Here is a 15,650-nt window from a genome sequence, read left to right as displayed (position 1 = left end):
AATAATAATAATAATAATAATAATAATAATAATAATAATAATAATAATAATAACAATAATAATAATAATAATAATAATAATAATAATAATAATAATAATAATAATAACTAAATAATTAAACTGCAAGTCAGTGCTTGATCTTTGAAAAATAACATGATCTAACAAAACTTTCACTTACAGATTGCAGGATATTCTTCATCCTTGTTATGGTGCAATTATTATTTTAGTGCTGCGCATCAAAAATAAAGTGGCATTTCTATTTGTGTAGGTATGTACACACTCATCTTGCCAATGACTGGTCAATTAAGCTAGAGGAATATGACCGATTTTGATTGGAGCACTTTTGAACTGAGTGGGTATAGATTCATTAATAATAACTTCTGATTGGTTCTTCTGGCATCCTGACCGTCTGCTAGCAACGAAGGTCACACATAAAGTAGATATGGCATACTACCCTGTTCCCTATATGACAGCGAGCACTTTCTAATCATAGCAGGTTACCTTGAATGATGCTCATTATAAATCTGGTTGAGCAGCTAGGCCATTATCTTTCCATATATCTTCTAATGAGCCTTTTTCAGGTAGATAGAGGATTCTTCGGTGATTAACTCATAAGAATGGAGCATATAGAAGCATTTGGAAGGTGTATTGTGTTTGTGATTGGTAAACTTTTGTCCCTTCTTGACTTTTTCTCAATTTGTTTTCTTTTCTTTTTCTTCTATACACAATCTTAAAAGCATTTGTATCTTTCTTAACAAAACTGATCCAGGACATGCTAGGAGGTTTATGTTGAGCTAGGAGACACTGAGGAAGCTGAAGTTGAGAACAATAGTGTTATTTAATGGTAAAAATGTTATGTACGAAGACCTCACCAAAGTCACTCACTGTCGCTTCTCACACCTTGATTAGGGTTCTCTAGGGGAGGCCAGTTTATTTCAGTCTGTCCAATCTTCCTTTCGTTGTCCTCCTCTGTTCCTGACTGTCTCTCAATGACATCTGCTAACTAAAAAGTCTGTGCCTGTCCCTCCTGCTGTGTCCTGATGACTTACTCAGGTGCTCTGATCACCTCTCACAGAGCTCCCGTCACTTCAGTGTCCACTTCCCGGTAGGACATGTCATCAGACACGAGGCCTCTACTGCTGACAACTCAATTATCCAAATTAGTCTCTGTCCACTCCCTTCAACAAACAGCAGCTAATGTCTTTGATACTGCTGGATACTCTTCATAATGCAGACAGAGAGGTTCTCAGACCATTTGTCCACATTGACACTTCATCAAGAATGGCAACAGACCGTCATGATCGAGGAAGGATTGTGACAACATTAGTGAAGGAAATTCTTTTCCACTGATCTTCCTAGAAATGAATCCTGGGCTACATTTCATGTACAAAATGGGGTTCTCGCTGTTAAATAATGATAAGGTCATTTCTTGATAACACTTTTCTGTAATTCCAGAAAGCATGCATATAGCCTGACAAAATGGAAATGGGTATTGTATGAGAAAATGAGCTAATATATTAAAGCATTAAAATCCAAGCACAAACAGTCAGGCTGTGGGTTCATGTGTAGTTCATTCTCAGTTCTGAGATGTAGGCCTTAGGGTAGAAATTAACTTGAGAAAAAGGTCAAATGTAAGTAAAAATGAAAGTCTTTATTGCCTGTTTGGTTCACTTTCAATTCATTTGATTAAGCTACAGTCACAATAAATTATTGTTTCCTCCGAATGTTTTTTTTCTTCAGAACTTCTTTTAAAAGATAACCATTTCAGAGCCTATAATGACCTCTCCAATTAGCCTGGGCCTTCTATTCATTTAAAACAGCATGGTATTAGAGCTGAAAGGGTGGAGGTTGCAAGGTCATTGAAAACTCTCTCATTTTACTTACCCCATCTTCTCCAACTTGCCCACTTCTGACATTAGTCAACTTTATTTGAGCACCCCTGTGGAGGCGTATGCGGTATACAGAGCAAAAAGTGATCACAAATTCAAGTGAAGCATGCCTCCCTTCTGCTCCTTTGCTTTCTTCTTTCTCACTAATTAGCTGTTTAAAAGAGCTCAGAGTGGACATATATGGCTCTTCTAGCCAGATGTTAGCCCTGTGTTTTGCCTCCAGGGAAGCACTTTGTTTACTAGAGAACAAGAACCTCATGCTAGCATCAGCTCATTTCAATGGTTTACTTTCCTGTAAAGCTATTTCTCTTACATTCACTTACATGTTATATTAAACTTTGAGCACAAATACCTTTGACTCTTTTGGGACTATCATTTATGATAAGACAAATTAGCGATTTAAACTGCAAATTAGAGATTTAAACTGCAAGTGTATATCTAGTTCAACAGCATTTTTAAGGTGTTTTTCGAATTAATTACAATGTTGGGGTATGTTGGTATGTTGGGAAAGTCGTGGCATGTGTGTGTGTTCACTGCTGTGTTTGTGCACTTTAATGGGTTAAACACAGAGAACAAATTCTGAGTATGGGTCACCGTACTTAGCTGTACAGTATGTCACGTCATCACTCACTTAAGACAGCTCAACAACGTGTGCTTTGGAAAGTGCACTAATAGCAGAGGCAGCAGTAAAGCTGTACACATGTCATCTATCCTCTACTTAAGCGAGGATATAGGCCTGCCATTATGCACCATGAACACTGCTACAACAAAAGAAACCTTGTTTCAAAAAATGATTAATTACTTTCCTACTTGACATCAGATAAAATCTATCTTAATCAATGTCTTGCATCAAGAGGTGAAGCAAAGTGCTCTTATTTGTTATGGTTTGTGGTCACAAATTACAGATCCTAGATGTAAAATTGCACCACATATGCATTTCAGCCAGATCTTTAATGTGGAATCAGAATATCAGGTCAATCGCAGAATAATGAACAAGATAAAAAGGAGAGGAACATCGCTCATTCGATGATTGACTGAGGGAATTATTGGCGATCAGTTTTGGACCAGTTAAGGGGAACAGTTGCAGACTGAGACAATAATTCAGACCGGGAATTTGACTCCATCCCAGGCCGACTTCGCTTGGCCACCTTCTCAAAAACTACAAAAAAACTCACCCCATACTGCACCCTTACTAACAAACATTTCAGTGATTTTGCAGCATCTTGCTGTGTCTGTGGCCAGGGTTTTTCTTTTTTTTATCTGCTCCCTCTCTGCTCCTCCTTCGTGTTAACACATCTTTTGCACGATTGTCAGATATAGCCAAAAAAGCAGTGTTGCTGATGTTGGGTCATGTGGTAGGTTATGTGGTGCCATTTTCGCACCGCAATTGCCTGATTTGTAGATTTTGAGAAGTCCGACATTTATTACTCAGTCTATCATATGTCAAGCTGAGCTGACTGCACAGCATGCAGGCCAGAAAGACCGCCAGGCCACCAGGAAATGTCCCGTTGCTCCAGATGTCCAGTCTGCCCCTGGATGGGAAATTGATACTGTAAGAGTGGTATAAAACTTTAAGACATCATTTGAAGACTTCAAGAGGTAGGAATTAGTGTTGGGTCTGTGGTGAACTTATATGTTATATGATATGTATATGATATGTTAGTTCCTCAGGAGCTCTTGGTTGCACAATTCCATGTGAAAAAGGACATTATTTACATTTACATTATTTACTGTCCATTATCACTGAAATGAGGTTCCCTTCTGAGTCAATTTCCTCTCAACGTTTCTTCCACATATCATCTCAGGGAGATTTTTTTATGGCTCTGGCTTGCTCATTAGGAGAAATTGTTAGAGATATTTATCTTAATTTTACTCTAAACCTTTTATTCTGTTTTTGTATTTCTGCTTTCAGACAATGTGAATTGTTAAATGCATGATACAAATAAATTTATTTGAATTGAATTGAATGTATAAGAAAAACACTTGGCAGGACGTTGTTACAACAAATAATATCTATACATTACATGTCCATATACATAAGCAAATGGTGGCACACGTCATCATTATACAGTAACTGCTTGCATGTGTAGCAGGACTGTGAAGCCTCAGTTTTACATTTGCAATTATATTAGGCATAAGGTCCAACAGAAACACATCTATTGCCATTCATCCATTAGTTGCCACTGACTCAAATGTGCACCAAGACCACTGTTTAAAGTTTAACTACCCCATTAACCTGTCCTAATAGCCTCATAGGACAGCCTTTGTGTAAATACTATTCATATTAGCTTTCTACAAAATGTCATTCCAAATAACTGTGTTCCGTTTCCTTTGACCCTAAATGGTCCGGTTAGAAGGCCAAACACATATTTGGTAAATGTATCTCCGCTTCTATCTCCTCTAAAGGCTATTAAAGGGGTTTGCTCTGTTAAATAAACAGACAAACACACATTAGAGGGCTTCAGGACAAGCTGCCAGTGAGGTTCATTCTTTGGTGCACACCATTAAGTAAACGCAGGCCAGGCTTGCAAAAATAGGCTAGAGGCTAAGACCTCCCTCTCTAAAGAAACTATACATAAAAAATGTTTTATATATTTGATCTTAAAAAAATATATAGTCTTAACCCTTAATTTGTTTTCTTTTCTTTTTTTTCTATACACAATCTTAAAAAGTATTTCATTACGTCATATTGTATATTAATATTAATATCATATTAATATATATATATATATATATATATATATATATATATATATATATATATATATATATATATATATATATATATATACGTATATATTACGTATATATATTAATATATTACAACGTTTTTATCATTTAATATCGAGACCAGACAACACTGGGTATATTTCATAATGTTACATATGAATATCCAAAAAAAGAAAAAAACTAAAAAAAATAATAATAATTTTTGAAATAGTCAAAACAATACACTGTACATTGTTTGGACCAAAAGCATTATCGTTATTTTCAGAAATTTCTTTTTATTTCTATAAGTTCAGTTCTTCAGGTACCTACTTTCTATCTAAAGTAAGTTACAATATAATGAAATGTTATATATTATAATAACTTCCTATAATTATTCACCTTTTTTTCCTCCCTGATCATCTCTCCTCTCTTCTGTTCCATGTTCCATATTTGCTGAAAATTATTTATCTAAAAGACTGTAATCTCCAAGTGCTTTCTACGGCCTCTAAGCTATTTTCCACTCAAGCAACCATGAAGTCATATTGGCACTAAACATATGGCGAGTTCTGTGTGGAGATATTCTTGCAGACTGTGCCGGTGTTTCAGTTGTCTTAGTGAATAACAACATGGTGTATTCAGTGCTTGATTCATGCCTGCACACAAGAATTAGTGCTTTTGCTTTACCTTCATGACCACTGAGCTGTAACATTCAGCCCCCCTTTTCAGTGATATAGGGTGAATTAGGAATTAAGCTGGATAGAGAGATGAAATAGGTATATTTCTATAAAAACAGAGCACGGAGGTGCGTAATAACGTAAAGACATAGTTAAAAAAAAAAATAAAATAAAGGAGAATCAAACCAGGTATTGCATTTTGCTAAACAAAAAGCCAGCCTGTAATTTGCTGTATCTGTGCTGAGAACATTGCACATTTTCATTTTAAACATTTATGTGCAAAACACTGCACATAATTCATTTTCGTCCTGCAAGTTCAAATGCATTAAATACTAAATACATAAAACACAGCACTAGATTCTATACTTAACCACCACATTATGCACTGAATACATATAATGAAATTTAGGTGTGTTTTACTGCAGTTGTTGAGGTCTAGAGTCAAGCGTAATTTATTTGTTGCTGTTTCACTCACAATTTCATTAAGAGGTTTACTGGATGTTTTAGAGCAGGGAAATCACCAAACCATGCAGGACTGTAGCCCACCTCAATCCAGGTTCTATGTAATGTACATAATGGCTGCATCTAGCTGAGACTAGGGAGGGGTTTTTTTTATGCTGGCTGGGTTCATGATTGTTAGGACAAGCGGTAGAGACAGACTAGGGACAGTTTTAGCATATGGACATGTTTGGGAGGAATATTTATATTTATAACTACTTAATTCGCTAGTTTTTTTTAAATAACTCAGTGTATGATTTAGAATTTGAGCATGCAAAAGTCATCTAGAAAGTGTCTTTGTTGTTATTTCAGAGTAAATAAATGGAAATGATTTCTTTTGGTTTTATATGGAACTCTGAAGTTTTGTACTTGGCCAGTAAAAACCTTTCCCAAAAAATTGGTTTGATGTACAGTTACAGTATGTGGCAGACATCCTTATCGAGAACCACTTACATTTATACAACATGAGCAATTGAGGGTTAAGAGCCTTACACCGGGGCACTGCAGTGGCAGCTTGGTGGCCCAGGGATTCAAACTCATGACCATCCAATCTGTAGTCCAGCATCTTAACCACTACTCTACTACATCTCTGTCACTATATAGAACCCTTGGAGAGCAATGCATATTTGCATTGATATTAAAACTTTTCTCTAATTTGAAGAATGCTTAAGATGAAATCAGTGCCATTATTTTGTGGAATTGTGTCTATATGTATATAACGCTGTAATGTGTTTGGAAAGTGACAGGAACACATACAATGTATGTTTGTTAAAACATATTTGTACTGTGTTTCAATTGGTTGTACTACTACTACTAGTAGTAGTAGTAGTAGTAATAATAATAATAATAATAATAATAATAATAATAATAATAATAATAATAATAATAATAAAGACCCTTAACTAACTTAGATTAAAGATTCCCACTGTGTTCTTTTCAATAAACCCTTCAAAATGGTTGTATATGAAGCATGAGACAGAACCATTTTAAGCTCTGTATAGGACTCACAATGTGCTCATACTGAACACGTAGTACTGTTTTTCTATACAGTCCTACACCTGTATTCTGGAGTGATTTATAACCCCACACTCCAGTGCCACTCAGAAAAGGAAACGGTTTCATTGCTCATATAAAGGTTTCAAAGTTTCAAGTCTCATATCTTTTTTATTCTATCTCTGCTCATTTAAATCTACATCCAAATTTCTGCATGCCTGTATTGTGTCAATATCTATTGGCTAAAAGTTGAACTTAATTTAGTCCATTTGTTTTGCTTTCATTAGAGCTTATTGCATACAGTTATGAGTACATCATCTGACACCCGTAGAAGCAGACTAATCTAAGAACAACAGATGATCCCCATCGCCTAACATCTGCTGTTCATGAGCTTCACTACAGAAGTCACAAAGTCAGAAGTATGCATATGTTCTAAATCACACTGGGGATATAAAGTTACTTGGTGGAAAAAAAAACCTGGTAGGTAGGTTATTTACATTAAACAATGACAAGGGGATACTTTGCATGACATTCTATGATTAAATTCAGTGACCGCCAAACTAATTCTGCTAGTGGGTGGAAAGGGACGAACATTTTGCATGATTCAGCGTAGCAAGGTGAAGGAAAGAACAGGGTGGCAGATGGATTGAATTGTGGCCAAAGTCAGGGGTCCAAGGCACTGTCCTCTGAGGTATTCCGCTGTGCTTCTGGACATTACAGCAAAGTCACACAGCGGAGAGGAGAATGGGTTTGGCCTGAAAGGTGGGAATTTGCAAGCAACTGGCAGTAACTGAAGTTCAAGCAGACAATCTGTTTATCTTTTTTTTTTAAATAGCTGAGCTATCCAATAGGAATGATCTGAAATATAGTAGCTTTCCTGGGGGAGGGAGGCACGCTGACTTATTGGTTAGCTCATTTACCTCACTCACACTTTACACAGGGGTTAGGGGTTCAGTTCCTGTCTTTACCCTGTGTATGTGGAATTTGCATGTGTTTCCTTTGCTTGAGAGCATCCTCTAGGTACTCCAATTTCCTCCTGCAGTCATCCCCCAAAGACATGCTCTGAAGGCTGACTGGTCTCTAAATTGTATGGAGTGTGAAAGTGTGTGTGCCTTGTTATAGGTTGACACTCTGTCCAGGGTGTCCCTGGCCTTGTGCCCTATGTCCCCTGGGATAGACTGTAGGTTAATTGTGACCCTGTGTAGGATAAATGTCACAGAAAGTGGATTGATGGATGGATGGGTGGATGGTTGGTTGGTTGGTTGGTTGGATGAATGGATGGATAGATGGATGGATAGTTGGTTGGTTGGTTGGTTGGTTGGTTGCTTGGATGAATGGATGGATAGATGGATGAATGGATGGATGGTTGGTTGGTTGGTTGGTTGGTTGGTTGGTTGGTTGGTTGGTTGGTTGGTTGGATGAATGGATGGATGCATGGATGGTTGGTTGGTTGGTTGGTTGGTTGGGTGAATGGATGGATAGATGGATGAATGCATGGATGGATGGATGGATGGATGGTTGGTTGGTTGGATGGATGGATGGATGGTTGGATGGATGGATGGATGGATGGATGGATGGATGGATGGATACTAGATTTACACACACAAGATTCTGGATAGTGTCAGTTGTCGCTACCCTTGTGCACTCATAAAACCTTGCTGTTATCATTAATGTATAACTTGAACAACTTCCTTGATTTACTTCTCTGCTCTACAATAAATGTGGAAGTATCCAAGTGCAGTCTGACAATTGCACAGTTATTATACATGTTGCTGATGATTTACAAATCAAATTTCAAAATGACATCTTTGTGTGAAGTTCAGAAAATCATCATTTATTTATTTAGATTCACATTGTTCTAAGGAGGAACTGTTCTCAGAGACAATTGCAGAAGAATAAACAAAAACCTATATAAACATAAAAAAAACATGATTTAAGCAAAAATATATAAAAAAAATGGAATTCATAAAATGCCCCAGTGTGTTAGATTAATAATTAGAAATAAGACATTTTTAAATGCTTCTGGCATCACAGGTGGAAACGTTTGGTGAATATTGTATCTAAAACCAATTTTATTACTGAGGTAATAAAAGGTGACAATGTTAAAAAAAAAAAAAACGAAAAAAAACAACAACTCAATTTTAAGAAAAAATTACATTTTTTTCTTAATAAACCATAGTATATGTTTTGATTTTGTCTTCAAATTAGAATATACCACAAATTTAATACTTACCTGTCAGGCATATAAATTTACCCATGCAATTGCTGTGACACAGTAGGTACTGATAATATACAGTACATGCCAACCTTTATTTTCCTGGAAATTGCATATTCATTAAGTCAAACGTGCATAATGACAAAGATGTGATATTTGGCTCACTAGGAAGATTTTATCTTAATTAAGTTTACAGATTTCCTTGCACATGCAAACCTTTGGTAAATCATAGTGTACGAGAAAAAACACAGTAATTTAATAAGAAATCATATGTTTGAAATGTCATTCTTCTACGAGCTCTTGCTTAGCTCTGTTGCTAAAGTTATTCAGTCTTATGGTCTTGTTGATATAACCCTTTCTTGTTTTAATCCAAAAGAGCCAGATTTAATAGGTAGGGTCATCAATGGCCAAGCTGGTCCACTGTGTCTGGCTCTAAGAATGCGATTATCGATTAGTGTGCAATACCAATTGTGGTAATTAATGCCCAGGTTATACAGAGAGGACAGGCAAAGACGTGTGGGCCATTTATCATTCCCTGTGCTTGTTTGTTCTCAGCCCATTGAACCAGCACTCCGGCCTTGATGAGCGGAATTTTAATGGCCGCCAATTTGCTGGCCATATGACAAAATGAAAAAGTCTAGAGGTGTAAAGGGTCAGATCGAAATATCAAAGGTGATGATTTCTCTCTCTCAGTCTCTCCCTCACTCAGTCTCTGCAATCATAATATATCACCACTAATGTAGTACAACTGCTTATAACAAAGCATAGATTTGCCCTTTGGATTGTTTTGGATGCACATATTGGGACAAGTCGTGGCCTAATGGTTAGAGAGTCTGACTCGTAATCCTAAAGTTGTGGGTTTGAGTCTCTGGCCGGCCACGACTGAGGTGCCCTTGAGAAAGGCAACGAACCCCCCAACTGCTCCCCGGGCACCACAGCATAAATGGCTGCCCACTGCTCTGGGTGTGTGTTCACGGTGTGTGTGTGTGTGTGTTCACTGATATGCACTCATATGCAAACAACTGCCTCTTTTCTGCTTTAGCTAGCTAGGTCTCTGCCATCCATGTGTCTTTGTCCACAGTGAACCCCTCATGAATCTGCTAGTGTCAGCACTTATACACTCTATATGATCTCCTGAGAGAAAAGCAAGAAGTCATATTCCACGAGATTATATCTCCACATCCTCGAGTAATGGATCGAAACTGCCTAAAGGACTAATATGTTAATATCAGCAAGCACTTGTTACTTGTCCCGTGATAAGGACAACCCACTGGGAAAAATTTATATGCTTGATCAGCTTGAACAAAGTAAAGTAAATGCTGGCTAAAGAGTGTACGTGAATAGAGAGGAAGTAAAAAAAAAAAAAGTGGGAAACTATCAAAAAGATGTAAGAGATGTCTTACCATATTCATATTTCAGCAACTTTTGCATGAACCTCATGCTGTGAGTCTTAGCAAGTGGGCTAAGAGATGATATTTTGCGGACTCCCTTGGGGTCCAGCAAGTGGATTACTTTTGATAAAGAGCTTAAGGCTGATGAAAGATCATGGTGGACGATGATGTAGCTATTTTAGTGGGATGGAAGAAGAAAGGAAAAGAAGAACAACTTGGGGAGGGAGAGAAAAGGAGAAGAGAGAGAGGATGAGGATGAGAAGGAGGGGGGGGGGCTTCTTTGCAAATGGCTAATTGAATACATAAATGTCAACAGAGAAGCGAGACCGAAGCAGGAGGAATGGAGCAGAGAGGGACACTGGGAATACTAATGAAGCTCATTATTACCAAAACATTTAACTAACTAACAGCATACAACACAATTAATGCTGAAAGTGTGTGTGTGTGTGTGTGTGTGTGTGTGTGTGTGTGTGTGTGTGTGTGTGTGTGTGTGTGTGTGTGTGTGTGTGGGTATACATTTTATATTTATGTTTATTTATTCATATATTTGATAGGCCTGACCTGTTATACAATTGTTTAAAATTGTCACTTGAATTAGTAAAGATTCTGTGCTAAATAAAATCTTTGCGTTCATCATGTCAGAAATGTCACAAAAAAAGTTTCACAGGAAACGACTTATCAGTAATATCTGAGAAATGATTTGCTCATATTTCAGATCAATAATGAATGCCTGCTGCAGTTCCTGGTGGAGGATATAGGCTGTGTGGACAGCCACAGTGTCGATTTGAAGGAAGAGATGTAAGAGAATATGACAGACTGCTGACCTTTCCAACTGATCAGAACCGCCAATGCAGATGACAAATAAACCTTTAAGTCAAGTAAAAGTGCTGACAGAGAGTAATATACAACTCCCTCGTCCCTCCTTTCTCTTCTTTTCTCTTCTCCACCCTGAATGACGTCTTCTCTCGAGTAGAATCTGTTTTTTAGGTTTTCAGGGCCACACAGAATAAAATGCCCTCAAAAGCCACTAAGTTGACAAAATAAGAGAGATATTATGAAAATTTTATTTTTTCTGCTCTTTAAAAAAGTTCAGGTTTAGGTTTTATGATGACCAAGTCAAATCAAAAAAGGCATCTTGACAATTTTTGCTTGTTTGTTGTAGATGTGACCGAAGTCAAAGACCTGCCGTGTTGCATAGCCAAGCCATATCAAATGCATTAGAGTGTGTGAGGAAGGTGATGCAACCAATTCAGATATCAAACACTAAGGGAACAAACCTTGCTTAGGATGTACACACAATCCTGAGTTGTTTGTGTCTCAGAAGACTACTCTCATTTTGATTTACTGCCTCGATCTGTCTCTATCCAGCAGCAGGGTGCACTATTTATGAAGGATTGCAAGGCCTTGTATCACCCTGCATTGTCTATTTACTTGAATTAGTTGGAATGTGTGTGTGTGTGTGTGTGGGTATGTGTGTGTGTGTGTGTGTGTGTGTGTGTGTGTGTGTGTGTGTGTGTGTGTGTGTGTGTGTGTGTGTGTGTGTGTGTGTGTGTGATAAAAAGAGAAAGAATATAACCATTACTGACCAACATGATTTTGTATGCTTGTATGGACAGTTCTCTCTGTGTGTGCGTGTGTGTGTGTGTGCGTGTGTGTGTGTGTGTGTGTGTGTGTGTGTGTGTGTGTGTGTGTGTGTGTGTGTGTGTGTGTGTGTGTGTATGTGTCCCATTGTTCTGAAACTTGGTGTAGGTTTTATTTCAAATCTGGGGTTGGCACATTGCTATCTTACACGGATATGATTAAACTTTTGGTTAGGATATTTCTGAAGGTAACTGAATACGCAGCATATTTTTATTCTGAACATAAATACTGTCAACTTAGATGAAAATAAGTCAATAAATAAATAAATAAAGAATCATTTAAATGGAAGAAAATGGTTCCAGTCAGTTTCTGAAATCATATTTGACAGAATGAAATTTTACTTAAAATGGAAACTAGTGCAGAATAAAAAAGCGACTGTTAACAATAGAGAACAATCGATGAATGTACTGTGAAAAGAAATTGCTTATTCCTTTGAGGATGTCACTATTGTTAGAGATATTATTCAAGGCTATCACAATAAGTGAACTGACTCCATTTATCTGTCCAAACAGACATGTCCAACTTTCTGCTTGCTACAATGCAGCATTTTACATGCACCTTTTACATTTATTTGTAGATTTTAGTCACTTCTTTATTCAATACTTTTGTCAACCCCAACCAATATCGGCTAGATATTCCTGGTTCAGTTAGTTTCATTTGTATAACATTTTTATCCATAGCCATTGTCATAAACCATCTTTAACAGAAACCGTAATGAACTTTTAGAGCATAATATTATGCAAATCATATAACTATTAAGTCTTTAAATAATATCGAGAAACCCTTTAGTAAAAGTGGGAATATGAGTGAGAGAACAGTGTTAGAATGCAAGCGTTTAGAAAACATACACTTTTCAGGAGCTACAGTACCTGCCAGACTATCTCAAATATACAGGAGAATTCAGCTTCACCAATTCATGTTGGTTTTCTCATTCAGAAAGAAGAAAATGTGGCTATTGTGTACATTTATGCTAAATCATTACTAGCAAACATTCTAAACAACATGAAATTTAATCCATTGCCCAGTGTTTGTGTTGGTTCTCTATCTACCAGTGTATGTTTGTGTTTTTCCTACATAGCTAATATCACTACAGCAATAAACAGATGAAGTATGAATGCCTTTGTACAATAAAGGTTAACTGACAGGAGTGATAGGTTCATGTGTGTCAAGAATCATATTTGATTCCTGGCTTCATCCTTTTTGTGGAGTTTCCATGTTCTCCGTGTGCTTTCCTTTAGAGTACTCTGTTTTTCTCCTCCAGTCTAAAGGCATACTGTACAGTAGGTTGAATGGCAGTTGATGCACTGCGAATGCACTGTCCAAGGTGTCCCCTTCCTTGTGCCCTGACCTCCAATGTACAGTGTAGGCCCCAAACTCCCTGCTACACTGTGTAGGTTAAGCAGTACAGAAAATGGATGGACGGAGGCTCTTAACTTTTTTTTTTTTTACGGTCATTAGACAAAAGTGTCTATCCATTAACTACTATCTATTATCTACTTTTTCTTTTCTTTTTTTTTTCTATTATTATTTACTCCAAAAGTTAAATACATGCTACTTTTGGTTGGATGATTAAGGTTACATTTCTTTAAATTTAAACACTACAATAAAGAAAAATATAAACAAGCGTTGCCCTAACTGCCTAACTCAGATTATAATGGTACTCTAAATGCGTGCTTTATCAAAGGCAAGTGCTCATAGAGGGTGAACGAGTTACTTTATTTTTATTTATTTATTTGTTTGTTTGAATGGATAGAACCAGTGTGAAAGAGAAAAGAAAACAAGCATGTGTTAATTTATTCAGTTCCTATCGTGAGTCATGAGGTGCATGAAAAGGTAAACTAAGTTAGCTAGCCATATGTCTATCACAGCACAATCTATCAGCATGCTGTGCTGTCAGAGGAGGGCCTGTTGAATTTAGTCATAGATTTTGTGTCAGTGGTGAAAAATGGAGATAATTAGGACTGGCCAATCAGCACTACAGTTAGCATTGACTGGACTGAGTTACACTGCATTCTACATTGCTGCAGAGTGTAACAGATTTTCATGAAGGCTAATCACTTATCACAGGTTTTAACTAACTTGACTCAACGTGAGATAATCAGCTGTCTGTCTGAATGCAGTACACCAGCTGAGACGAGTGTTAAATAATTATCATTCATTTATTCATGATTGATTGTTTTTGTGGCTTTTGAAAACTGGTGTATTGGATTTTATTTTAAAGTAATTGTAAAGTCAGGGTCATGGTCAATCCTGAGTCTATGCTGGCAACACTAGACTATACAATACAATATGGCTGTTCTATAGAATAATGTACTGTAACAGAACAGACGCACAGATATGTTACATAAAAATCTTTAACCATTACAGATTTACTTCCAACACTTCCAATAATTGTGCTATGTGTGTGTGTGTGTGTGTGTGTGTGTGTGTGTGTGTGTGTGTGTGTGTGTGTGTGTGTGTGTGTGTGTGTGTGTGTGTGTGTGTGCACTCTTCCTCTGAGAGCCTGAAGTGCTCGTATTGTCTGCTTTATGGCTTTCTATGATCCTCCAGCAGTCTAATCCACTGTGCCTAGAGCCACTTCAATTAATTGATCCTTATACTGCATCCAATAGTGTAATTAAAGGGATAAAGGGATAGAGGGAGGGGGGACTCATTCCCTTAAGACCATTCGATGAGATTCATTTCTCCAACCCAAATCGACTAATTCATCACTATTTTTTTTTAAGTGATGGAGCCGCATGATTTATATATCGATTACGGGTAGGTGAGGACATGTGAGAATGACACACATATGGAAAAGAATAGATTTTGCACATGCTGACACTGTGAGCGCTTTCAGGCATTTATATGCAAAAGCAAATGTCAGACAAGCTCAATGCAATTCTGCAATTGTCTATGATCACTGGCCTACAGAGTGAGGCAAACCACAGGCTTTTCAGCCACTATGTGGGTGGGAGGGTGTATCAGTGTGTGGGCTGTATATTGAAATACCAGCATGTGTTTTATATATTTATTTATTTTACTGAGTTGTTGTACTTAAGTTGTTGTATGAAGGTCTTATTAAGCTACATTTCTTTATATATAAAAATCATACATCATTTCATATATTCTTACATGAATATCATTAAGTAAGTAAGCATATAATTTTATTTGTAATTATTAATGAAATTTAATAAAATAAATAAACAGAGAATTAGAAAAGAAAAAAAAAACAATTATACTGTACAAGCCTAATGAATATCAAATTTTAATTACTTACTACATCTTTACCTAAGTAAAGACGGTGCCACTAATTAGACTATTCTCTATTCAGACAAGACACATTTCCTAAAATTGAACATTATATTATATTATATTATATTATATTATATGTAGTTTTTTGTTGATGTTGAACTAAAAACAATAATAATAATAATAATAATAATAATAATAATAATAATAATAATAATAATAATAATAATAAATATATATACCAACAATATAAGCTGTTGTCAAAAACGACTGATGTACCGATGACTAATATATATATTGTATCGTTTGCTGCAATGGTTGTTCATTTGTTTTTAATTTAAAAATTAACAAAATACATAATTTTACAAAGGGTGCCCAAACTTTTGCACACAACTGTAATAAGCACTGG

Source organism: Tachysurus fulvidraco, chromosome 1 (assembly GCF_022655615.1).
Source record: "Tachysurus fulvidraco isolate hzauxx_2018 chromosome 1, HZAU_PFXX_2.0, whole genome shotgun sequence".
Taxonomy (NCBI): Eukaryota; Metazoa; Chordata; class Actinopteri; order Siluriformes; family Bagridae; genus Tachysurus; species Tachysurus fulvidraco.
This window is presented reverse-complemented; position numbering follows the sequence as displayed.